Below are 27,737 nucleotides of genomic sequence, written 5' to 3'. Positions count from 1 at the left end.
ATAAAACCTGGGTAGATGACACAGAGCAGCTATTTGAAAACCAAGAGAAGTAAAAAGCAGCAGGTGAACCTCAGATGTCCACTGGAATCTGAAGTATAATCAAACTGGCAGTGGATTCACCATTTATTTTCTAACTCTATCTTCTAGCCTGAATATCGCTGGAAACCTAGAAATGAGCATTGGGGTGAGAATGGACAAAGTCCTAGGATCCTACAGGAGCCCTATCACTCATGAAGCAAACAAAAAAATCAGGCCGCTCCTAACACTCACAGGAGGGGGGAAATTCTCCAGTTTTATTCTTTGTTTCTTCCCTTTCTGTCACTTTTCTCATGACCTTGCTCCCATGCAGTTCCATGGCAGTCACCAGGAACGGATGTCCCTGGTGGCTCAGATGGTGAAGAATCTGCCTGCAGTGCAGGAGACCCAGGTTCAATCCCTGGTTTGGGAACATCCCCTAGAGAAGGAAATGGCAACCCACTCCAGTCTTCTCGACTGAAGAATCCCATGGACAGAGGAGCCTGGTAGGCTACAGTCCACAGGGTCACAAAAGAGGCAGACATGACTGAGCGATTAACACTTTTACCAGGAATGGAGGGTCAGAAGGAGTGAAAACTCTGAAGGAGGGGAATCTTTCAATCCATTACTGGAAACGTCATCCCAAGAGGCTGAGGCCAATCTCTGTTGCTTCTTTTCCTCTCTCTCCTCCTGCTGGTTGAGCCTCAAAAAAGTCCAAACAGGGAAACACAGTAGAGTTGCTGCTGCTGCTAAGTCACTTCAGTCGTGTCCGACTCTGTGCGACCCCACAGACGGCAGCCCACCAGGCTCCACCGTCCCTGGGATTCTCCAGGCAAGAACACTGGAGTGGGTTGCCATTTCCTTCTCCAATGCATGAAAGTAAAAAGTGAAAGTGAAGTCGCTCAGCCGTGTCTGACTCTTTAGCGACCCCATGGACTGCAGCCTACCAGGCTCCTCTGTCCATGGGATTTTCCAGGCAAGAGTACCGAGGACTGAAAAGTAAACTCTAAGGAACTGTAATGTACCAGGGAGAGTGCAGAGAGGAAGATGTTCAGGAAAGCGACCCTGTAACATCGATTATGAATTTCAGGGCTCACCACCAAGTCCAGAATTGGTGGATCAGAGACTGTAATTAGCATAGCAAAGACTCAGAACTGAATGAACAAATGAGCCACTACACAAATCACACACTGGCCAATGGGTTACACACACCCAGAACAGAACCAGAGTATGGTGATGAGTTTGAAAAGTGGATATTGAAACAACATCTTGAGCTAGGTTGGAACTTGCAGCCTGAATCAAACCAGGTCAATTAACTGGTTAAAAAAAAAAAAAAAAAAAAAATTCTTCCCAAAATTTAAACACAATCCAGAGTCTCATAATGTAATCTTCAAAATATCCAGGATAGATTCCAAAATTACTCAACATACCAAGAACCATGAGAATTTCAACTTGCACAGGAAAAGACAGTCAACAGATGCCAATGCCGACATGATACAGATGGTGGAATTAAGTGACAAAGACTTTAAGGCAGCTACTATATAAATGTTTGAATGACCAATCATGAACATTCTTGAAAGAAACATTAAAATAAAAGTCTCAGCAAAGAAACAGAAAATATAAAGAACAAATGGAAATCCTAGAACTGGAAGTGACAATAATCAAAATTACTAATTCACAGGATGGACTCAAAAGCAGCCTGGAGATGGCAAATGAATGTCAGCAGACTTGTTGATAAATCAATAGAAATTATCTCATATGAACAGAGAAAAACAGTTGAAAATAAATGAATAGAAATTCAGAGACATGTGACTGAATAACAGAAGACCAAACATTAATGTCAAAGTCCCTGAAAGATACAGGAAAAAATGTGTGCTAAAAGCATTTGAAGAAACAAGAGTGGAAAATTTCTCAACTCTGGAGAAAGACTAACGTCAGATTCAAGCATCTGAGCAAACCCCAAACAGCACGAATTTGGGGGGGGTTACTCTAAGACAAACTGCTAAAAATGAAAGACATTCCATTTGGGTGATTACAAAGTTCTGGAATAAAGAGTGGTAATGGCTGCACAAGCTTCATTGTAATTGACTGATGCCACTCAACTGTACGCTTTAAAACGGTGAAAATGGCAAATTTTATGGTATATGTATTTCACCACAATTGAAAGGGAAAAAAAGAAATAAATATTTAAAATAGCCAAAGTAAAGTGATATGTTACATGATTATAATGATTAGAATGACTGTGACTATCTCATACAAAACATCAAGGTTAAAAAGAAATAGCACAACAATTTTAAAAAAACTGTCATCTCAGAGTAAAAACACATTAGTAATAAAAGTGAAATAAAGACATTCTCAAATAAAGTAAAATGTTAAGAATTCACAGCAGACCTACTCTAAAAGAATTACTAAAGGAAGGAAAATGGTGGCAACCCACTCCAGTATTCTTGCCTGGAAAACTCATGGTCAGAGGAGGTCTGTGGTCCATGGGGTCAAGAAGAGCTGGACATGACTGAGCAACTAACGCACACCAAAGGAAGAGTGTCAGAAAGCAGAAAATGATACTAGAAGGAAACAAATTAGAAGAACAAAGGAAGAACAACAAATGATAAATAACTGGACAAATACAGACTAGTCTCCTCTTGAGCTCTTTACAATGTGTTTCATGATTGAAAGCCAATAGTCCCTGATGACACTGTCGGTGTGTGTAGATGTTACACAGAAGACATCAATAACACTGAAGAAATGCAAAGGTATCTCTCAGATACAGGTTCTACATTCCTAATGAAGTAATAAGGTATCAATCATATGTTTAAAGTTAAACATGTATTTTGTCATCCATAGAAAAACCACTAAAAAGCTACATAAAGAGATTTTGTCAAAATCATAATTAACATGAAATATTAAAAATGTGCAAGTAACTCAAAGTGTGACAGGAAAAGTAAGAAACAAGACAATACCGAACAAACAATGGAATGGGTAGATCTAAACCCAAATACATCAGTAACTATATTAAATTTACATGATCTAAAGTAATTAAAAGTCAGACTGTCATATTAGATTTTTTAAATGACTCAACTATGCTATCTATGAGAAATTCACTTCAGAAATATTTAAATAGGTAATTTAAAAGTAAAAGAATGAATATATAATGGAAGTCACAATGAAAATAAAGCTGGAAAGGCAAGCAATTCATTTATATATTAAGCGACAGTATATCTCACTGAAGAGGAAATGAAGGTAACAGATAAATACATGCCAAATCTTAAACATCAGCAGCCAGAGACATCCAAATTAATTCCACAGTGATATTACAAAGATCCGTATAGTCAAAGCTATGGTGTTCCAGTAGTCATGAATCTATGTGAGAGGTGGACCCTAAAGAAGGCTGAGTGCCAAAGAACTGATGCTAGAGAAGACTCCTGAGAGTCCTTTGCACAGAAAGGAGATCAAACCAGTCAATCCTAAAGGAAATCAACCCTGAATATTCACTGGAAGAACTGATATAGAAGCTGAAGTTCAATACTTTGGCCACCTGCTGTGAAGAGTCAAGCCTTGGAAAAGACCCTGATGCTGGGAAAGATTGCGGACAGGAGGAGAAGCGGGCAACAGAGGAGGAGAGGGTTGGATGACATCACTGACTCAATGGACATGAGTTTGAGCAAACTCTGAGAGATGGTGAGTCCTGGCGTGCTGCAGTCCATGGGGTCGCAAAGAGTCGGACATGACTTAGTGACCGAACAACAACACACCTATCATAATGGCTAAAATAAGACATAGTGGCAACATCACATTCTGGAAGTAATGGAGAGAAACTCGATCGTTCATGTTGTGCAAATTCAAAATGATGCAGCCATTCTGGAAAGCCACTAAACAATGCTGAGTTTCTTATTAAATTAGACACTGGACTACGACTCAGCAATAAAATTGAAAGTGAAAGTAAAGTCGTTCAGTCGTGTCGGACTCTTTTCGACCCCATGGGTTGTAGCCTACCAGGCTCCTCTGTCTATGGGATTTTCCAGGCAATAGTCCTGGAGTAGATTGCCATTTCCTTCTCCAGGGGATCTTCCCAAACCAGGGATCGAATCCAGGTCTCCCGCATTGTAGACAGACACTTTACCGTCTGAACCACCAGGGAAGTACTGATAAATGCAAGTCAGATGAATCTTCAGGGATTTATGCTGACTGAAAAAAAAGCCAATTCCTAAAGTTTGTCTATGATATGGTTTCATTCATGTAACATTCCTGAAGTGACAAAACTACAGACCTGGACAACAGTTGAGTGGTTGCCAGGGTTGGGTGTTGGGAGAAGGGGGATGGGAGGTGAGTGTGATTATCAAGGGCAACACAAGGGATCCTTGTGGCAATGGAACTGCTGTGTATCTTAACTGTGGGAGTAAATACAAAAATCTACATGTGATAAAATTTTATTTAACAAATCACACAATTAATTATATGTAAAATTCCATAAATATGAATAAGATAATTGATTTGTATAAATGTCAATTTCTTGGTTGTAATACTGTATGATGGTCTGTAAGTTATTACCATCAGGGAAAATTAGGTAAAGAGTTGGGATAAAGAGGGAATACTGCATAATGATAAGAGAATAGATTCACCAAAAGACCTAACAATCATATATATATGCACTTAGTAAGAGTCCAAAATAAACAAAGCAAAACGGACCCCCAAAAGTAAATCCACAGTTACAGTCAAACAACACACCCCTCTCATTAATAGTTAAAACTAGTAGACAGAAAATCAATAAGGATAGCAAAGAATTGAATAATGTATCAGCTGGATCTAGTTGATGTATATAGAACTGCCCATGCAACACCAGCAAAATACACATTCTTCTAGAGTAAATGAAACACTCAACAAGATAAAACTTAATTTGGGCCTTTAAAAAAAAATACAAATAATATTAAAAGATGGCAGCCATACAGTGTATATCCTCAGACCAAAATGCAAATAGAGACTGTTAACAAGAAAATCTCCAAATATGTGAAATGAAACTCAGTATGTAATTTAAGCTACTTTTCATTTATACTTTTTTTTTTTTACAAATTTTGATAATTTTAAGTTATATATAATTATGTCCATTGTGCATTAAAAAAAAAAGTCAGGAGACAGTTAAGTCTCTGGAATTGTGATTTGTAAATGGGCAGTCAGACAGTCCATGCCTGCGGTGACACTGTCAACGCTGTTGTGCAGCGTGAAGCCTGAGCCATGCTCCAGGGTGGCAAGGCCACAGTGAGTAAGAACCAGCCCTTCATCACTTGGATATAAGTCACCAAAAAAAAAAAAAGTCTCAACATTGTCAATAAGGTCCCTTTCACCTTAATTTTCTATTTATCATCTTGTAATTTATTAATAGCAATATTCATTTTAAGAAATCAGTGCTCTGAAACATAACTACATAAAACCTGAGATTCTATATGCTCGTTCTGATCCAGCTTATCCAGCCTTCTCCTACCCTTAGATAAGTTTAGACAAGTGTGATGGAAAGAATCTCAGTTCTGAGACGTGAATGACTTTTCCACACTTGAAACATTTAGGAGACTTTCCGATATAGAGAAAATAAAGTTTGACTTAATGAAAACGTAGGTCAAGGTTGAGATAGTCTGTCAAACATGTCACTGAAGGAGAAGTTGGTTATGGCACATTTTAATGTTTTAAGTGTGTCTAATGCCAGCATTGCTGAATTTTCTAATTTCAAATCATACTCTCATCTCCAACAGTAGCAATGTAGTTATTTTAAAGGCCAAAGGAAAATGTGCCAGAAAGTAAACAGTGTGAGAACAACAGACCTCTAAAATATGCATTTTTATAGTGATCCACATTAAACACACAAAGTAACACTCATAGCCTCCATCTTCAGCTTACTCAATATTTATTGACTATTGAGTGCCAGACATGATGCAGTCACTGCCCTCGAAAAATACCCAGGTCAGTGGGCAGACATAAACAATTACAATTTAACATGCTAGTTACTATATATAACAAAGGGGCCACAGAGAAAGGAATATTGACTGACTTCACAAAGAAGACCTTTGGCTGGGATTTGGGGTATGTAAGACAACCTCTAGGAGGAAGTGAGAAAAAGAGATGAACCAAGAGAAGGATGGGTCCATGTGCAGACAGAACATGAGAGAGCATTATTCCTCAGGAACACTAGAACTTGGGGCACTTTACACACAGGATGAGTTGGGGAGGCTGGAAGATGACTTAGACCATTTGGGAAAGGGTCTTATATACCCCGGAGCAATAAGGCGAGAGAAGTCTAGAGACAGGTAGCATCTCTTGTGACTATCCAGTAAGAAGTGATCAAAGACTGAACTAAAACTGTAGCCATGAAAACAGAGAGCGGAGGACAGAACCCAGGGATCCTTGGCAGCTAGAACAGAAAGACTTCGTGACCGCATAGGATGTGAGGAAGGAGTCCCAGCTTCTAACACGGACACATCCTAAAGACAGAATACAGGAGAAAAGCAATTGGTAAAGAAAGATACCTTGTTGGTTTTTTTTTGTTTTTTTCAAACACCTTGGTGTCCAATGAGATTTACTCCTCCTTAGTAACTAGATGGAGACTTGAAGCAGTTCTGTGCAAACAGAATGTGGGCTTCAGGAGACTCTAGAGGCAGAGGTTTAGGAGTCCATGACTGATGAGTTGACCTCTCTGGGGATGGATGGAATCAAGCACAGAAAATATATTCTTATTATAATAAATGCTTCCTTGGCAAAGGAGCACTGACTGAAAACTGATTTCAAGTTTCAGGACATAAGTTGCCTTTGTTTCAAAAGGTCTGTAAACCACTCTCTGAATATGATCACCATAAAAGCCAACAGTGATGCCACGTTCTACCATCAACACCTAACTCTGCTTCTGCAGGGGAGTAAGAAACAGGCCCGCCCCCTGCCCACTCCAGTCAGGGTAGGATGCCAAGAGCTGATGAAAGAGAACCCAGGGTCAGCAGGCACTCTTCTCCCAAAGTTCTAATAAACTCCAAAGCTCTTTCCAAACCTCCCTCCTAGGGAGCCCTTCTCTCCTCTGCTCTCTATCCACAACATTGTCCTTGCAACCTTGGCCTCTTTCCTGAATGTATCCGTACGCGACCAACAGGCTATGGACTTCTGGAGCAGCTAGTTTAAAAGTAACATATAGCCAGTTATGCTAGGTGGTGCTAGTGGTAAAGAACTCACCTGCCAATATGGGGGACAAAAGAGACGCGGGTTCCATCCCTGGGTTGGGAAGATCCCCTGGAGGAGGGCATGGTAACCCACTCCAGTACTCTTGCCTGGAGAATCCCATGGAAAGAGAAGCCTGGTAGGCTACAGTCCATAGGGTCTCAAAGAGTTGGACACAACTGAAGCAACTTCACATAGTCAGTTATTTCAGAAATAAACATAGTGAGGAGAAATCAGATTGCTTTTGGAATCTGAAAAAGTAGCTCATGGGTCAGAACTAGAAAGAGCGACGGGAATGACAAAATCCAAGGGAAGATTTCCCTGCTTGTGATTATTTGGGGGCATCCAAAGTGGCGCTAGTGGTAAAGAATCCACCTGCCAATTCAGTCTAGATGTAAGAGATGCACGATGGATCCCTGGGTTGAGAAGATCCCCTGGAGGAGGGCATGGCAACCCATTCCAGTATTCTTGCCTGGTGAATGCCTCAGAGGAGCCTGGTGGGCTACAGTTCATGGGGTCGCAAAGGGTCAGACAAGACTGAAGCGACTTAGCATGCACGCACCTCTAGGGTATGCAAAGTGAGCCAGAATTCTGCTCTGCATTTTGAAAAGGAAAAAGAGTTCAGTGCAGATCTCCTGAGCAAAGAAAATAGTGCCAGCAACACCCACAGTGATGTCATACCAGCTGCTAGCTTCAGGTCAACGGCAGTGTAACAGGAAGCTTGACCGGAGCCAAGCGTACCCTCCCTGGACTAATTGACAGACTTCTAATGCCCTGCAGAAATAACTCTCCACTCTGGACAAGTGAGGTACTAATCTGTGTATCCAACTCTGGCATTTCAGAAGCCAAGCCCAGAATATACATGGTAATACCCATGCTGCAAATTAATGTACAGTTCAGAGGGTGCTATAAGATATCATTTCAGTTCAGTTCAGTCGCTCAGTCGTGTCTGATTCTTTGGGACCCCATGAATCACAGCACCCCAGGCCTCCCTGTCCATCACCAACTCCCAGACTTTACTCAAACTCATGTCCATCAAGTCGGTGATGCCATCCAGCCATCTTATCCTTTTTCGTCCCCTTCTCCTCCTGCCCCCAATCCCTCCAAGCATCAGGGTCTTTTCCAATGAGTCAACTCTTCGCATGAGGTAGCCAAAGTATTGGAGTTTCAGCCTCAGCATCAGTCCTTCCAATGAACACCCAGGACTGAGCTCCTTTAGGATGGACTGGTTGGATCTCCTTGCAGTCCAAGGGACTCTCAAGAGTCTTCTCCAACACCACACTTTAAAAGCATCAATTCTTCGGTGCTCAGCCTTCTTCACAGACCAACTCTCACATCCATACATGACCACAGGAAAAACCATAGCTTTGACTAGACAGACCTTTGTTGGCAAAGTAATGTCTCTGCTTTTCAATGTACTATCTAGGTTGGTCATAACTTTCCTTCCAAGGAGTAAGTGTCTTTTACTTTCATGGCTGCAATCACCATATGCAGTGATTTTGGAGCCCAAAAAAATAAAGTCTGACACTGTTTTCACTGTTTCCCCATCTATTTCCCATGAAGTGATGAGACCAGATGCCATGATCTTAGCTTTCTGAATGTTGAGCTTTAAGCCAACTTTTTCACTCTCCTCTTTCATCAAGAGGCTTTTTAGTTCCTCTTCAGTTTCTGCCATAAGGGTGGTGTCATCTGCATATCTAAGGTTATTGATATTTCTCCTGGAAATCTTGATTCCAGCTTGTGCTTCTTCCAGTCCAGCATTTCTCATAATGTACTCTGCATATAAGTTAAATAAGCAGGGTGACAATACACAGCCTTGACGTACTCCTTTTCCTATTGCCTGTTTTTCCAGGTCCAGTTCTAACTGTTGCTTCCTAACCTGCATATAGGTTTCTCAAGAGGCAGGTCAGGTGGTCTTCAGAATTTTCCACAGTTTATTGTGATCCACACAGTCAAAGGCTTTGGCATAGTCAATAAAGCAGAAATAGATGTTTTTCTGGAACTCTCTTGCTTTTTCCATGATCCAGTGGATGTTGGCAATTTGATCTCTGGTTCCTCTGCCTTTTCTAAAACCAGCTTGAACATTAAGAAGTTCATGGTTCACATATTGCTGAAGCCTGGCTTGGAGAATTTTGAGCATTACTTTACTAGCGTGTGAGATGAGTGCAATTCTGCAGTAGTTTGAGCATTCTTTGGCATTGCTTTTCTTTGGGATTGGAATGAAAACTGACCTTTTCCAGTCCTGTGGCCACTGCTGAGTTTTCCAAATTTCCTGGCATAGTGAGTGCAGCACTTTCACAGCATCACCTTTCAGGATTTGGAATAGCTCAACTGGAATTCCATCACTTCCACTAGCTTTGTTCGTAGTGATGCTTTCTAAGGCCCACTTGACTTCACATTCCAGGATGTCTGGCTTTAGGTGAGTGATCACAACATCGTGATTATCTTGGTCATGAAGATCTTTTTTGTACAGTTCTTCTGTGTATTCTTGCCACCTCTTCTTAATATCTTCTCCATCTATTAGGTCCATACCATTTCTGTCCTTTATTGAGCCCATCTTTGCATGAAATGTTCCCTTGGTATCTCTAATTTCTTGAAGAGATCACTAGTCTTTCCCATTCTGTTGTTTTCCTCTATTTCTTTGCACTGATAGATGAGGGAGGCTTTCTTATCTCTCCTTGCTATTCTTTGGAACTCTGCATTCAGATGCTTATATCTTTTCTTTTCTCCTTTGCTTTTGGCATCTCTCCTTTCACAGCTATTTGTAAGGCCTACTCAGGCCATTTTGCTTTTTTGCATTTCTTTTCCATGGGGATGGTCTTGATCTGTCTCCTGTACAATGTCACAAACCTCTGTCCATAGTTCATCAGGCACTCTGTCTATCAGATCTAGTCCCTTAAATCTATTTCTCACAGCCCTAACTCAATGAAACTAAGCCATGCCGTGTGGGGTCACCAAAGAAGGTATCATTTAAGCCCTTTCAAATTAAAGATCTTAAGTTCTTTTTAAACTGTTTGTTGCCATCACTGCCAAGCCCAAATGTACCAGGTAACAAAAACTGAGGCCAATGCTTGTGTATCTCTGCCTTAATGGTGAGGAGCAAGGGTGGTAAACAGAATCGACAGGAAAAGCAAAAATCTGTTACCCGATTGGAAACAAGGAAAAGTTGGATTTCATTTTTGTTTAATGATGACTCTTAACCAATCTGATTCACAACTACTTCTGTGCACAAACCTCTTGTGTAAGATGGTGTGTGTGTGTGTGTATGTGTGTGTTGAGGGAGGGGCAGAGTTCTTACCATCATCGCTATCACCACCACCCCAAAAAAGTAGACATTTCTGCACTCCAAAAGGCCACAATCTTCTTTTCCTGGGAGTTTCTGCTGATGTATTTACTGTTTCTCCTCTGCCCTCCTAAAACTATCAGCACATAGTAAGTATCCTTTCAATAAAAGAAGAACAGGAGGAGGTCAAGGCCATTCAGACTTCGGAAGGCTCTGGTGATAGAGGACAGAGTGGATTTATGGCCCCGGTCAAGTGTTTCTGTCTTCCCAGGGGAGAAAGATATTTGTGACTACTAGAGAGATACTAGAAAGAATGCAGTCTAACTTTGTTATCATTTGTAAATTCCCTGCCTGATGTGATAACGAATATCACTTTTCATTCAGGGCCATTGGTTAAAAAAAAAAATTACTGTGATAACAAAGGTGCCATTATTTCTGGTAGAATTTTCCTGGGCCCTGTTAATAATCACACTTGCAGTCAACTAAGGCCCTAGGTTCTCACATCACTAAATAAATACTGCCTGGTGGCAAATATTAGTATCCCCAACTCTGCATTCCAAAGAAGTCATGAAACTTATCGTAAAGGTCAGATCTCAGTAAATAAGGTCAAAGCAAAACTAAAATTTAAAATCTTCTACTATTTCTTCAACAAATTCCCGTGTCTCTGGCTCCCAGAGCAATTTCCTACCAGACACATCAGTGGTCACTGTAACCCCATCATATTTGGCATTACAGAGGTGAAGAACAGAAGTTTAAAGAAACAGAGTCCTAAAAGTGACTTTTGAACAGGGACTCTTAACATCTGTTAAATACAGGGGAGGCATGAATGCTCTTAAGTTGGAGTTTTAAAATCTATACACATATGATTTTCTCAGGAAAATGTCCATTGTTTTCTTAAATTCAAGCATTCTTACTACTCTCCCCTTTTAGAACCACTGGGAACAAATGGGTCATTCTTAATTCTTGCTGTGCATCAGAAGACTCTCTGGGGAACTTTAATAAAAAATATACATTCCAAGACCCTACTCCAGATTGACTACATCAGGGTCCAGGAATGTGAATAAAAAAAAAAAAAAAAATCAAAAAAAAGAGGTAGGGGAGGACTATGGAATAATTATAATACATAGCCAAGGTTATGAAATACTGTGCAATGTTATGTTAATTGATAGTCTATTTTATTTAATTACTGAACTTTAAACCTGGAAGAAATCCTAGATATCAAAACCCTTCACATTCCTTTCACAAAGAAGAGCCACATCTGTTAAGAGACTCGCCCAGGATCACACAACTAGTTCTAAATAAAAATGCAACCAGAACTACAGTTTCCCCAAATAAAGTTTATGTGCAAATGGAGTATCTCATAAAGGATAAAATACAGAGCCAAAAAAGTACTGTTTTAGATTTTTAAAATTCACACTCACTTTTCTACCAAAAAATCATAAAAGGGGTTTAGCAATCTTCCTTCTAACTCCATCTCTTACAACTACCTCCTGAATTTCTCCTTTAACAGAGAAAGTTCATCACCTTTTGCAGCTCATTTCTAAAAATTAACCTACATTTGCATAAAGTTAAATAAATATAACAGAAGAATCATATTTATAGACATAAACCATAGTGGATAGTTGATTATGATAAATACACAGTGGGGAAAAAATGCATAGTGAAGGGTGGCTGACCCTTTTATCAACAGTGGGAGAAGTTCCTGATTGTCAAATCTTAGCTCACCACAATTTGTTATCCTGTGCTTTCTAGTGATTATATTTTTATTTTTAAAATGTTTTATTTAAAAAATAAAATGCATTCTTTTATTTAACAAATAAAATGCATTCCTTTTTCAAAATAAAACACATTATTTTTAATTATCAACACCAAGAACTAGTGCATGATTGCCACCAAGAAGGGGTATAAACAGCTGCAGCATCTCATTTGCTTCAGGAAGATATTTATATAGACCAAAGTGGGTAGGATAGGGCATTTAATAGGTTAAATAACAAATTTATCCTAAAAGGATTTTTTTTAAATGCAATTCAAGTTGAAGAGAAGAAAGAGAAAGAGGTGACTTTTCCTTTGTTAAATTTCACAATAAATTTACACCCAGATTCAGCAAGTGCTTTTCAGTGGCTTCACAGTAGCTGAGATAATTATATGACTGCCCTCTTGATGTACGAGTCCCCGTTGAGCAAAGTCGGCTGAATCCCAAGGACAGCATTCCAGGATGTTGAAAAGAATTCTTTCAGGACACACCCACTGTGTGCCTTGTTTGAGGCACAGTTTCTTCTCAGGGAGACAGTGTAGAAGGAGAGGAGCCAAGTTCATTCTGCTGACAGAGACCCAGGCAGTTACGTAAAAATTGTGAACATTCAAGTGCTTATATGCTGATAACTGCGCAAAAATGTCTACACACTAGTGTGCTAAGTCACTTCAGTCATGTCCAACTCTTTGCAACCCTATGGACTGCAGCCCGCCAGGCTCCTCTGTCCGTGGGGATTCTCTAGGCAAGAATACTGGAGTGGGTTGCCATGCCCTCCTCCAGGGGATCGTCCCGGGGTCTCTTAGGTCTCCTGCGTTGGCAGGCGGGTTCTTTACCACTAGCGAGACCTGGGAAGCCCCAGTAAATTATGAATTCTTAAGGAATAAAGTCTCACCTAACACGTTTAACCTCTCATAGAGCCCAGGACAGGGTCTTACATACACTGGAGAATGATCACTGGATGAAACGAAAAAAATTCCAGAACATCAGTCCTAAAGGACATGAGTATTCCCTAAAATTAACAGTCCTTCACACAGATTAGTGATGCCACATTCCTGGTCTGTGATCACTCTTTTCTTACTTGTATCTATGGTGGAAGCAGAATGTCTAGTCCTTGGTATAGGCCCCTTATATTTTATACAGATATATATATATATTTATGAATATATATTTACATGTATTCATACATATATATTTATTAATATATATAATCTTGAAATAAAGAAGTCATCTTCAAAGAAATTACATATTTTACATACTTATCCTTTTTCTTATTTCTCCTATTAAAATATTAGTTCCATGAAGACAGTACGTTGTGCCTGCTCACTGCTATTACCACCATGCCATAGGGCAATGCTTAGGAAAGAAGCATGCATGCTAAGTCACCTCAGTTGTGTCCGACTCTTTGCAAGATCATGGACTGTAGCTCACCAGGCTCCTCTGTCCGTGGGATTCTCCAGGCAAGCATACTGGAGTGGGTTGTCATGCCCTCCTCCAGGGGATCTTCCCCACCCAGGGGTTGAACCTGCATCTCTTTACATCTTTCCAACAAAGCGTCTCTTGCATTGGCAGACTGGTTCTTTAACACTAGTGCCCGGCCCATATTTACTGAATTTGTGTTATCAAAGGAATGAATTAAACGTGAAGTAAAAGCCGAGTACTGTGCTGGGTCCTGGAGACAGAAGAAATATAGTGCATTATCTCTCGGGTGTAGTGTCGCTCTTGGTCTCATCATTGCTGAACGTGGATATAAGTAGGGTTGAACCAAAAGCTGAAACCATTCTGTTAGAAAACAGACTTTCTATTTATGTAATAGTAACACTTTAGTCCCTTGGACTGCAAGGAGATCCAACCAGTCCATCCTAAAGGAGATCAGTCCTGGGTGTCCATTGGCAGGACTGATGTTGAAGCTGAAACTCCAATACTTTGGCCACCTGATGCGGAGAGCTGACTCATTGGAAAAGACCCTGATGCTGGGAAAGATTAAGGGCAGGAGGAGAAGGGGATGACAGAGGATGAGATGGTTGGATGGCATCACCGACATAATGGACATGGGTTTGGATAAACTCCGGGAGTTGGTGATGGACAGGGAGGCCTGGCGTGCTACAGTTCATGGGGTTGCAAGGAGTCGAACACGACTAAGCTACTGAACTGAACACTTTATAAATGCCCAATTATGTGTCTTTAGCCATGAACATTCATTATCCAATCCTGAATGCAATAACGTCTTGAGTCCCAGGCAAGAGGGGCCCCTGCCCCAGCAAGTCCACCAGCAGCCCCAAGGGTCACAGTGCAGGTACGGGAATCCTGACACTCCCTTTCAAACCCAAGCACACTTACAGTGTAGGTTTTTCCCCAGATATCCTCCCAAGGACAACCTTCAACATACAACCCTGGGGCCCAGAAGATGAGTTACGGCTTCAGCACCACAGGCAGACGCAGCCGTCCACAGGCAGGTGTGCTAGGTCCTCGCTTCCTCTCAAGCCACCTGGTCAGGTGTCGAACTCCGAGGAATTTAGAAACTCACAATTCAAACCTGGCCTTCAAGGTTGTTACAAAGATGTATTTGTCAGACTAGGGGGATTTCGGAACATGATTTGACAGTTTTTTTTTAGTTTGATTTGCAAGCATATAGATATTTAAATATATAGAACGTAGGGAACTCCCTGGCAGTCCAGCATTAGGACTGGAGCTGCCCCTGTCCAGAGCCTGGGTTCGATCCCTGGTCAGGAAACTAAGATCCTGCAAGCCACGTAGTGAAGCCAAAAGAAAAAAAGAATGTGGACCTGCCTTCGAGTTCTAGCCCTGAGGCCCCACCATCAGTGAAGGAAACCAAGGCCCAGAGCTGTCAACGAAGTGACTTAGGACACAGGACCAGTAGCTGAAAAAGCCAGAACTCAAAGCCAGCTCTTCACAGTATCAGTGGCCAGTTTCTGAGGCAAACCCCCACCCCTCAACTTCATCCCTTCAAAGCACCTGGGTGTGCTCCCATGATTATAGCAAGCCCAGGGGCTCCTGAGAGGTGAAGTGCTGGGTCCAGGAACATACAGCCCTTCCTCTCTCCTAACATCCTGGGCTTTCTCCTCAATCACTCAGGAGCCAAATGCAAGCAGCTTGTAAATCCAAATGGTTGCTGTATCTGTGCATGCTTGTAGCTACCTGTAGTGGAGGGAGAATCTACACTAGAGGAGAGCAAGCACTGACACATGCCTCAGGAACCTCACAAGATGCAGCCTCAGGCATCTAAACGTACATCTTTTTTACAACTCTAAACCTAGAAGTGCATTAGTGTTCTTGCAAAACAGGCCATGTGGCAGTTTAGAAAGCCCACATATAATACCCTCCTAAGACCTGTGCTGACGGAGATCCTTTCATCCAAGAAATCCGAAGTACTTTACAAGCTCAAAGCCATTCATCGGAACACTCCAGGGAGGTATGCAGGTGGCCAGCGTTATACTCCTTGACAAGAAACTGAGGCAGGCTGACAGCCTTAAGTACAGTTCTTAAAAAACGGTCTGTGTTTTTTGAAAATGAATGGCCTTAAACATCCACCCATATGGGGGGAGAAAGATGCGTACTGTTTCTCTAAAACTGAAATTGAATGTAACAGAATTAAATACCATGTCACAGAAGTCTATGCCTTGCTGTAGTTCTTGCAGCCAAAAGGGCCAACAATTTATGTTTAGTTCTCTGTGAGGAGGTTATCAAATTTAATACTACTGCCTTTCAAAATGCAAACTCCAAATCACAAATTTTAAGACTGAAGATTCAGCTGTCTTCCCCCTCTACCCCCAAACAGAATCTGGCTTTTACACCTTTGGCCTAAAAACACTTAGGAAAGGTGACAAGCATATTCTCTCTGGCCCAGACTGATTTCAAGCCAAGGAGATTAGCTTAATTTGCTTTTAGTGGGAGGTAAATGGCCCCAGGGAAAATATGCTGAATAGTATCAGAGGAAGAGTCCTTTTATAAACAAGGGAGATTAGGAGTTCAAGAAGAATAAACAGAAGGAGCCACTGTTGTTACCATAATAACAAATGAAAAGTCTCCATTGAAAACATTTCTGAAACTCATGTTCATAACAATAACTAACAACTTAGTGAGGACTTACAGTCAAGTTAACCATTGTTCTTGGTGCTAATAAGCAACCCATTTTACAGATGAAGAAACTGAGGCTCAGAAATTTTGATACCTATCATCCCAAAGACCTTACAGTGGAGTTTAAAAATCACCATTCATTCAATAAGCTGAACTACACAAAATCTGAAATACAGAAATCAACATAGATTTCCCCTAGGGAGTTCACCTTCTAATGGAGGAATGCACAGGTTAAAAAAAACCTTTCAAATAGGCATGTCCAGGGTGCCTGCTATACAGAAGGCCCAGGTTCAATCCCTGGGTCAGGAAGATCCCCTGGAGAAGAGAATGGCTACCGACTCCAGTATTCTTGCCTGGAGAATTCCATGGACAGAGGCGCCTGGTGGGCTACAGTCCATGGGGTCGCCAAGAGTCAGACACAGCTTAGCGACTAACGCAAGGCACAAGAGCAATGCAACGGAAGCTAAACTGGGGCAGGAAATAGAGACTTTGCAGAGAGGATTTCAAGAAGCAGATACAAGAAGGCATTTTAGACCAATGGAAATGGCAAATGGCTTATGCAAATGCACCAAGATTTCAAGAGAACTTAATCTGGGTGACAGAGGTTGTCTGGCTTCGCTAGAGAATGAGGATGCATGTTAGTAAAAGGTAATCTGGGTCTGGACAGGTATGGATAGACAGGAATTGGATATCGAGTTAATTACTTTTACAACCTCGGATATCTTATCTCTCCCAACAAGACATAAGTCTCCAAGAGGGAAGAAAACCTTTCCTGCATTCTCACAGAGTGGTTTATGTCTCCTATTGTTTAATCTAAAGGATTGATTGCTGTTATTTCTTCATTACCCTCAGAGCTAACACTTAAGATAATGGCCTACAGCCACAACTCTGAGTACTTACATTAACTTATTTAAGCCTTAAACAAACCCAGTGAGGTAAATTCCATTGCTATAACCATTTTCCAAACAGAATGGAGGCACAGTAATGTGCTAGAACAAACACCTGCTACAATGCACTTGATGGAGTTTGTGCCTCCACGGCACACCCGGGACAGAAGCGCACAACTGTTTACAGGCATTTCTTTTCTATGTAATAGCAACACGCTTCCCTCCCATACCATGCACCCTCGCCCACCATGAGCAACTGTCAGAGACTCCCCAAGAGATATGATGGATCAGCTCCTGGGCAGTATCTTCTCATCGTCCGTCACAGTAGCTGCTGCTTTCCTTCTCTCTGCTCAGCTGCACCCAGTGCTATCTGCCAATGAGAGAACTAGTGTCAAAGGTGCTAATGCCAATGCACCAATTTAGCTGCTGAGACACCACGGATGTCACTTCCCAGGAGCTCAAGCCACCTAACTCTTGTGGCTGCCAACCTTATTCCTGATGGAGCTGCTGCTGTCACGTCGCAGACTCAACATGTCACAAGATTTTGGTGACCTTGGTTCTCCGGAGTCTCTGCTTCCACTTTTAATGTAGTCAAATCTCCATAGGTTTCCAGGATAATTCTCAAGAGTTTAACTGGAAGGTAATCCAAATGACTGTCACCTTCTTCCCTTGAACTTCTCCTTATCCATCAACATAAAGTTCAGTTTACATAAACATTCCTTCTTTTGATTTCTAATTCTTTGGACAAGCATGAGAGGTACATATATTTTCAGAATTCAGATTGGGAAAATAGTAGGCTGGTACACATTCAAGTGGAATGAATGAAGTAGTAATTTTCTATGCCCACCATAGGCTCATGAGACTGTACGTGTCTCTTCTCTGTTCACTTCTGTTCCTCATTTCCTTGTCTACAAAATGTGTTAACAGCACTAACTTCATAGGGTTTAAGCATTGAATAACCATTAGTTATCATGAGCACTGTTCTCAGATATACACACTTAACATATATTATTGTTCTCATCATGTAAGGCATAAGCAATGGCTGTGCTCAGTCGCTCAGTCATATCCAACTCTATGGCACCCTATAGCCCACCAGGCTCATCAGTCCATGGGATTTTCCAGGCAAGAATACTGGAATGGGTTGCCATTTCCTCTTCCAGGCAGCAATGGCTATCTGTCCTTTGACTATTTCTTGTCCAATTCAACTAAGTCTTCCCATAAAACAAGATTCCTTAAACAATGATGATAAGAGACTCTTGAAACCAGAACACCAGACCTCCAGACTTGCCAGAACAATGTGAATTTGAAAATATGAGTGAGCACAGAGGGCCAAAGCCATAGTTATAACTGAAGGTCATGTTTTCCACGTGCAACCAAAACTGATCATTGGAAAAGGAAAGATACACACAGGCCCATGGATGGGCCATGCTTCTGAATGAGAAAGTACACAGACTGACTGAAGAGCCACTTCTACTGACTCGCTAAGTGGCTGAAAAGCAATCATGGCAACATGCCCTGCATTTTGGTTGACAGGGCGACACAAACCCAACTAACACCAGACTGTGTGACCTCAACCTGGGATGGGAGCCAGAGGTTTCACCTGAGACCCAAGTGATCAGATCTGGGAGCTGTCTCATTTGCTTTCTCTTTTAGCAGAACAAAAGGGAGCAAGGACCCAAGGAAGCAAGAAGATAGAAACTGAAGTTGTCCAGACTCCATTACCCTAAATTACCTGATGATGAATAAATATTCCTTGTTCCATGGTTTCAATGGAAGGTGAACTACTACTAAAAATATCCGATGTTCATCATGCTTTCAATCTCTTTCTATCAGAATTATTCATGATTTCTGACCAAAGGGTATCCCTTCAGTATAACCTCAGACAAACCCTGTATCCTTGTTCTATCTTTATACCCTCTTTATCTCCCATCAGTCCCTGTCAATCCATTAACTATGGCAGAGCCCAGCACCCTATTATAAACCTCCCTCCCAGCATGCCTCAGTGGAAAAGCCGAAATCGCACTGCTTTAAAGCATCATCCTGACTCCTGACGGCTGAACGATCTGGGGGAAATGTCTTCATCCCTCTGAGCCTCACTTTCTACACCCATAAAATGAAGCTGATCTTCTGCACCCCCGTTACCACCTAAAATTCTCTCAGTCTTTAGCCCACAGTTTAAGTCTTCAGCCCATAGTTTTCAAGTCTTCAGCCCATAGATTTCAAGTGAGCCCAGACACAGAATCACAGGAGGCTAGACGGCACTTTTACCACGTGGGTGAAAAGAGCTCTGTGAAAACATGTTCTTACAGGCAGGAGCCACCTGGAGAAAATATTAAAGACAACTGAATACTGTGGGGGATGGGGGGTGGTGGGAGGAACATCTTATTCACCAAAGGGAATTCAAAACTGTGAGCACTCACAACCACGAAGGAGAAGGGCTGGCAGGGAGCCCAGTGGTGTCGAGTACACCTGAAATCTCCCCTCTCCACCAGTACTGAGTGCTTTTGTATCCAGTATAACTGGAAAGGGAGAATTAGAGAGTTGTGTTTTTTTTTTTTAAAGAGATGCACATGTGTGAGTTCATGCTAAGTCGTTTCAGTTGCATCCAACTCTTTGCAACACTATGGACTGTAACCCTCCAGGCTCCTCTGACCATGGGATTCTCCAGGCAAGACGACTGCAGTGGGTTGCCATGGCCTCCTCCAGGGGATCTTCCTGACCCAGGGACTGAACCTGCATCTCTTACGTCCCTTGCATTAGTAGGCAGGTTCTTTACCATTAGAGCACCCAGGAAGCCATTTTTAAGGCATAGGACAGTTTATTAGGTGCTATAAAGCACATGTATGGATGTGAGAGTTGGACTGTGAAGAAAGCTGAGAGCCGAAGAATTGATGCTTTTGAACTGTGGTGTTGGAGAAGACTCTTGAGAGTCCCTTGGACTGAAGGAGATTCAACTAGTCCATTCTAAAGGAAATCAGTCCTGGGTGTTCACTGGAAGGACTGATGCTGAAGCTGAAACTCCAATACTTTGGCCACCTGATGCGAAGCGTTGACTCCTTGGAAAAGACTGATGCTGGGAGGGATTGGGGGCAGGAGGAGAAGGGGACAACAGAGGATGAGATGGCTGGATGCCATCACCAACTCGGTGGACATGAGTTTGAGTGAACTCTGGAAGTTGGTGATGGACAAGGAGGCCTGGCGTGCTGCAATTCACGGGGTCACAAAGCGTCGGACACGACTGAGCGATTGAACTGAACTGAACTGATAAAGCACAGAGGGGCGCTAGTGGTAAAGAACTGTCCTGCATTATAATGCAGGAGATGTAAGAGTAGCAGATTGGATTACTGGGTCAGCAAGATCCCCTGAAGGAGAGCACGGTAACCCACTCCAGAATTCTTGCCTGGAGAATTCCATGGACAGAGGAGCTTGGCGGGCTATAGTCCCTGGGGTCGCAAAGAGTCAGACACGACTGAAGTGACTTAGCATCCCGTACAAAGCATAGACAATCAGTTACATCTTATTTCAGTTGAATTCAACACCTCTCTTCTGGTTCTCTTTAGAAAGATCAAGGTGAAGCCAAAACGCTCCACTCTGCTCTCTACTCCTCATTTAGTGAGCATCCCAGGAGTCAATACACAAATTTAAAATCTCCAAAAACAGAAAGGCCCTAATTATGACCAGAGTACTAAAGAATTTAATCAGTTAATGTTTCAGGATCTACCCATCAAACGTGGACAGCTCACAATCAATGTAAGAAGTTATTTTGTAAATTGCATTTTTCCCCCTTGAATTTAAGATCTAGAAACCTGCCTTGCTTGACTTCCCTGGAAAATTTCCAGATCTCCACTTCAGTTTCAACTTTGTGGATCAGGTTTTGTTTCTTGAAGACAATAGTGAATGGTTTTGCTACTGGCCATTAAATCTGCTTTGAAGAGCAGCTTAGGTATTCTTTGCAAAGAGGCTGCTGATATTTCCATCATGTTAATTTTCCATTTTTCTTCTTCTCCATTTTAAATCCCCTCTCTCTCGGTGGTATGCCTAAGTGCTCAGGTAATATACATACAAATGCTTCCACAGACAGATGGGTAAGTACCATCTCATGGCGCCCATACTTCTTAGTGAAAAAAGTACCCAAAACAGAGTGCAGTAATTCCATCCCCTACGGTGCTGTAATAATCCCTGAAGGGGGTAGTTTGCAACTAAAACTATAGCACAATGGATGTATAAATTAAGGCTACCAATAATGCTTGACAATACAATGAAGAAAGCATTCTAATATCCTCATTCCTAATACACACCCTATATAGAACTGGTAAACTCACTCTAACATCAGTAGCAAAATAATGTTTGTTAAACCGTTTTTTACAAAGTCAATGCTATGTTCTCATTTTTTTAAATATCTGATTTTCATGTAACCAAACATACTCCAGGAGTGTGAACCTCCAAACACATTTTCTGAAGCTGTGGGTCTTATCAGCTTTGTAGGTTAGTCTGCAGGGACAGGATACCTGAAAGCTTCTTAATCAGTAACATTTAAGACATCTTTACTAAAGTGCTGATCACAATAGGATAGCTCCCATTTCGTTCTGATACATTACTCTTATCCCCATTTTATAGCTGAGGAAATGAAGGCTTTAAGAGAGACGTTAAATAATTTGCCTGAGGTCACATTGCCAGTAAATGACAGAAGAGGGATTTGAACCTGGGAACTCTGACTCTAGAGCCCAGGCATTTATCTCCTCTACAATATCATCTTGGCAGTGGACCTAGGGTCCACGATTTTAAAGGAAAGGAAAAACAGCGCACCGGCATGTTATTCACCCTAGGAAAACATACCTAAGGCCAGACTAACATGGATCCAAGACAGGAAGTTTGGGCTAGAGAAATGCCTTGAAGATGTGAACTTGTAGATTACTTTGCCTATCACATTCTTTCTGCACAAAATCCAGAAACAGGGTTGTGGCAAGGGCCCTCTGAATTATGGGCAGCAGTGAGCGCTCCTGGCTGTCTATCCACCTGGCCACCTGCTTTCAGTTGTCTGGAGACAGTGTGTCTCCTGAACTGTGCACATACCAAGAAATGTCAAGGCCATCAATATGCACATCACATGAACCTGAAGGTCAGTTCAAAAGGGGAGCAGTTATTTACGGGAGTGTTCTAGTCACCCCAGGCAGATGAAAGGAAAGCAAGAACTTGCAATTATTCCCATTTTTATCTTAACGATCTCTAACATATGAAGTCTACTGCCAACCTCTAAGACATTCCAAAGTGAAAGGTAAAAATTAGTGTTTTTAACGTAAAAATATCACTTGTGGTATTGAACTTTCATGAATCTAATGTCACCTACAATCACAAATCAGAAGATCCCACCACATCAAATAGAGTTTGAAACCTCAATGTGAAGCAGTTCCAAAGAGAGAATACATCTACCTTAGTTTTAGGATGAGTTTGGTTCTAAATGCTGTATTAGGGCATGTTTAAAAAACAGGAAAATAAATACAGCCTGTGTCTAGGGCCACTATCTAGGGCCTAGTGTCTAGGGCCACTGTCTAGCCTGTGTCTAGGGTGCTGATAAAAACGCACCATCTGAACATTTCAAACGTCCTGTTCAACTCCTCCTGTATGTATTTGCAACACAAAAATCCCTAGATAAAGTCTTCTCCAAGGCCAGTTCAAAACCTTTTGCCCTAAACACACATGAGTTGGGAAAGAAACTATCCATCCAACTCCTATTTGATCACCTCTCAAAACTGGAATTAAGTTCATATAAATGAAAATGAAATATTCTAAAAAAAAAATTAACAAAACATAGGTGACAACCCCCTACCATGGCCCCCCCACCCCAAAATGTTGACTTGTCATTAACATTCTTAACCCTGGCAAACACCCTGATCTTATAAAAAGAACCTGAGTTATATAATCAGGCAACTTAGTTTCTTTGCCATAACATTAGAAGGTCAAGAAACAAGAAACATGGAGGAAAGACATAAGATTTAACCAAGGACCCAAATGATTTAACCAGATTGACACACTAAACTTTTTCATGAAAATTTCCTTGAAAAAGTAAAAGAAAATCGAGACTCTGCTGCTTGCAAGAAAGAGGTATACCCAGAGAGTATCAAAAGTTGTATTCTCCTAGTTGATATCTTCCGAGTTTTATCTTCCTGTTTTGACTAGAGGTCTCTTGATGAAAAGGCCTATGGTGTTATAAATTATCCCATTACTCACTCTCCTTGGCTGTTCCCACTGCAACAGGAAGGGAGTAAATCTCCGAGTCCTGCACTTACACCCCTTAATCATCCACACGCGCGCCCCCCAAAGCAGTGTATCACTGTCTGTCGCTGCATCACCATGATTCACACGGAAACAGAGCCGAGAAGACTGGTACTCAGAAATGCCAAAACCAAGAAAGGTATCTTAATACCTCACAAATACTACTACTCAGGCACACCAGTGCTATTTCTTCTCAAAGAGGTATCACATCAGGAAATATATCATTCTAATTAAGAGTCATCAGCCGTGTTATAGGCAAATTTTTATAGAGCGAAGCTTTCCAAACAGAACATTTCAGGACTCCGTACCCTTTCTAAACTCTATTAAAACCAAGCATCCTTAGCATGTTAACCCACATGATCTTGACTTCAATTAGCAGAATTGGTCCTATGGTTAGGCTGACTTTCCTCTCCTAAATTTCACAGGGCAGAAATATGATCAATCATATGTTTTAAGATGCCACCTAATTATATAAAAGATCTCATTTATTTTTACATAGAAGTGATTAAGAATCAAAATACACTTGACCCTTGAACAACACAGTTGAAAATACGCATATTGCTTTCCCTGGGTATTCAAGGTTCCCTATCCACAGATTCAACCAACTGCAGACATGTACTACTATAGCAGGTATTCACTGAAAAAAATCCATACCTGAGTGAGCCCATACAGCTCAAATGCATGTTGTTCCAGGGTCATCTGTTAAGAATATTTAAGGCTACCCCGTTTTCTAAGAAAATGTGTCCATTTGTCTACTACTACATCTTGAGCACAAGGAAGAAGAGTTTAACAGTTACAAAATCTTTTATTTTGATTACCAAAAAAATGCAAACTGTTGCCAGGTGTATGTGAACTGTGTAAGTTTTGGTGGGTTTTCCTACTCCATATACAAGGCCTCGCTTCCATTCTGTCTGTCTTGTTGGGAGGAGGTGGCAATGGAAGTACTGGCTCAATACTTTGAAGCACCTCAGAATTTCTCCAGCTGGAGAAGTAAGTGCATGGCCTCCTTCTTGCCAAGCAAAAGCCAACTGAGCAAGACCAAATGATAGTAAGATCTGCAGGATGTGTTTTCTGACCTCTTTTGTCGAGTCTGCACTGTTCTTATCAGCTGCCCTTCACAACCGCCAGCGTGTTTCATCAATTTGATATCAGTTGACTAAGAGTGTGATAACAGTACAATGGTTTACCGGCTCCTACATTTGAGATTAATGAGTGGATGTGAATGAGTGCCCTGTCTACAAGATTTGTTTTGTTTTTTGGTTTTTTTTCCCCCTATTCGGCTCTCTGACTTTAATTTATTTCATTCAAAAATTTGGAACTAAAGTTCACACCGGGCAAAGAAAAGTATCATGAACTCTTCCAGCAAGAACCAGACCAGGCTAACAGTCTGCTCTTCTGTAACTGCTTCCAGCAAGATGGCCTCCTCAAAGCTTAGGCTCTGAAATGGCTGAGGATAGGGATTTATAGGACAAAGAATTGACATTTTTAACAGTGGTGAATATATACATAGGATATAAGTGTGTTTTTTTTTTTAATAAAAAATCATTGTGGTACATTTAAAGAAGAGTAATGTAATGGAAAATAGATTTTTTTTTTTTTTAAAGAATGAATTCAATGCTACCACATTTTTAAGGTGTTTTTTGTGTGTGTGTGTGTTTTTTTTTTTTATTGATTTTAAAGGGCTTTCTAATAAGATTAGATGCCCTACATTGTAGGGCCAAAAGCTCTTAGACTGCATATAAATGAATTGTGGTCTGCTCCACTTTCAACAAAGGACTCTTATCCAGACTCCATTAACATTACATTCAAACGAAGGTATCTCCTTTGACTTTTTGGTTGTGCTGTGGAAAAACACTAACAATAAGGCCTTAGCCTGAATATACGTGCATGCAAAAATACCTCTTCCCCTTATAAGCCTTTATTAACAAATACTGGGCATTCATATTAAACTACATGGTCACGATATGTTACTAGACAAAAGGAATCCATCTTGATGAGCATTCCACCACAAAACACATGTTCCTGAGGTTACTTCAACCTTACTGGTGCCATATATTAATTTTGCATCACTGATTTTTTTTTCCATCACACGTGTTATGTTTTACCTCCAGCTTTTAAATTGTGCAAAAGTAAAAAAAAACAAACTCATCTTTGTAAACATTCCCTTATCAGGTTATTGATAGACCTAAAAAAACAAAGCAATATAAACCACAGATGTCGGTGCCTGTCAGATAGAAAGTGTCCAAAGATTACCCACAGCAAACTACCCCTGAATCACATTCCAGGGTCTCTTAAATACAAACGAAGAGAGGCGCCTTTTAGCTAAAAATGTATATGCCGGGCAGCTGCATGTCAGACTTTAAAAACGATCTTCAGAAAATCTCACATGGGTTCCTGCTATCCTAAAACAGCAAATACTGACTTTAAAAAACGTAATACCAGTAAACCGCATGCAAGGTCAGTAAAAGTCTACTTGGCCACCTGAATAACTCTGCCATATTTGGTATCCAAAATTAAAAGGCAGAGATTTAAAAGCAGTCGTTAAATGCTAGATTTCGACATGAAAACTTAAAACTGGGGCAGGGCATACGCCAAAATAAAGACAACTCATTTAATGGCATTTAGTCAGCTCACTTTGTTAAATACACACTGCTTCACACAGCCAGCCAAGAGCCAGCACTAACGTTAAGCAGGAATGGCTAATGTCATAATCAGACACGTACACGGAGCCACTACAAATGTTAGGAACAGTCACAAATTGTTAGGCCTGTCTCAAGTAGGCCAAGAGATAACTGAGTATTATTAAAATAGTAAAATATATGACTAGACAAGTATAGCAGGGAGTGCACTCAACAGAACGTCAGTAAATTATATCCTTAAATCCTTCTTGCCTTTAAAACGCACTCCCATCAGACACCCATCCACCCACCACACAGTACACACCCAGAAAGCAGCAGAGTCTGCAACCAAAATGACAGCCCAGGAGCCTGTGGGTTTTAGAAATGGTGACTTGAGATTTACGTTTTCTCTGTATAAATAAAAGATCCATGGAAATGTTCTCCTGACACTATGGAATCACAGAAAAGAAGAAGATTTATAGACCCAGTGGCTTACCCATTTCTTTGATCAAAAGCAGAGGACCAACTAGGTCAGAAGTCCCTTCTACCTGCCAATGGATTATTTACAGGGAGGTATGAAGCTGGTTTTATTGACTGACCAGAAAATGTTGCCCTTATCAAGTACTGAATAATGAAGTGCAGACACTCAATTTCGATTAGACAGCAACAATTGGCCAAAGCATAAAAGTATCTTTCAAACATCATTTTAAACAGGAGGTCTGTAGGAAGAAGAAGAAAACTGTACAGATACAAAAAGCATCAGTGCTATGGAAGAGCAGAGAAGGCACTAATTTCTCCCGTTATCCTGGGTTTAACACTTAGGTGCATTTAGGCTCAGACTGCAAAATGAGTACAAGCCACAAGCCTGAGTTTTGTATTCCAGTGACCAATACGAATAGGGCTTCCTAGCTGAAGAGAATGTCATCTGAACATTATTACGGCTTTCTGATGATTACTTTCTATCAATCTCCAACATAAAAAATTTAAGCCCACCATTGTTGTTGGTAATGACTCAAGCATTGCACAGGGAAGCTAATACATCTCTGTGTCTTTATCTGGTTGGATAACAAGAAGCTCTTGGAGCTGAGAAGTTCAAAGAGGCAGCTTGTTATCCCAGAGCCCTAAGTCTATACATCTTACAGCTGACATTTCCCAACCTGGGGCAATAACAGATGAGAACACGACGAGGGGCATTTCTGTTCTTAAGGACAGAACCGGCAGCTGTTGTTCTCATTTGGAATACTTGGCTCATGCAAACTTGTTTATGCATTTGGTGTTCATATAATTTGTCAATTTGCTAGGCTTGACACCAGTATGATGGCTGAACATTTGCTGCCGTTGTCCATTTGCTGACCCACACAAATTCGAGGACTAATGCCACATAAAAAGGACCTGACCAGCTGGGGAGAGACAAAGTACTCGATGAAAGAGAACAAACGGAGTCTTGTCCTGATTTTTCTCTGGAAAACTCAAGAAGGAACCATCATTTTCTAATCATTCTAATCACCCTTTAATTTACCCTTTCTTCTTACAAAAACTAGATGTATTCCTAGCATATTTCTATAAATGGCCTCAACCACTGCTCAAAAAAAAAAAAAAAAAAAAATCACTTATAGGTAAAATCA

General features: G+C 41.1%; 1 protein-coding gene across 20 annotated transcripts in view; it reads right to left on the bottom strand.

The window, feature by feature from the left end:
• LOC129645509 (uncharacterized) overlaps positions 1–27,737 on the bottom strand; it is a 138,774-nt gene that overhangs the window by 25,568 nt on the left and 85,469 nt on the right. For 7 of the 20 annotated variants that reach the window (XR_008711395.1, XR_008711399.1, XR_008711401.1 and 4 more), the window contains exon 4: positions 6,528–6,694. The exons of 3 other annotated variants lie outside the window; for them this stretch is intronic. The gene's annotated coding sequence lies outside the window, so the exon portion shown is untranslated. Of the gene's footprint in view, positions 1–6,527; positions 6,695–11,639; positions 12,807–13,622; positions 13,909–17,468; positions 17,592–17,709; positions 17,855–27,737 lie in introns of those variants that run through there. 10 more of the 20 variants (XR_008711410.1, XR_008711393.1, XR_008711406.1 and 7 more) reach the window with 9 other exon arrangements.

Source organism: Bubalus kerabau, chromosome 3 (genome assembly GCF_029407905.1).
Source record: "Bubalus kerabau isolate K-KA32 ecotype Philippines breed swamp buffalo chromosome 3, PCC_UOA_SB_1v2, whole genome shotgun sequence".
NCBI lineage: Eukaryota > Metazoa > Chordata > Mammalia > Artiodactyla > Bovidae > Bubalus > Bubalus kerabau.
This window is presented reverse-complemented; position numbering and strand designations above follow the sequence as displayed.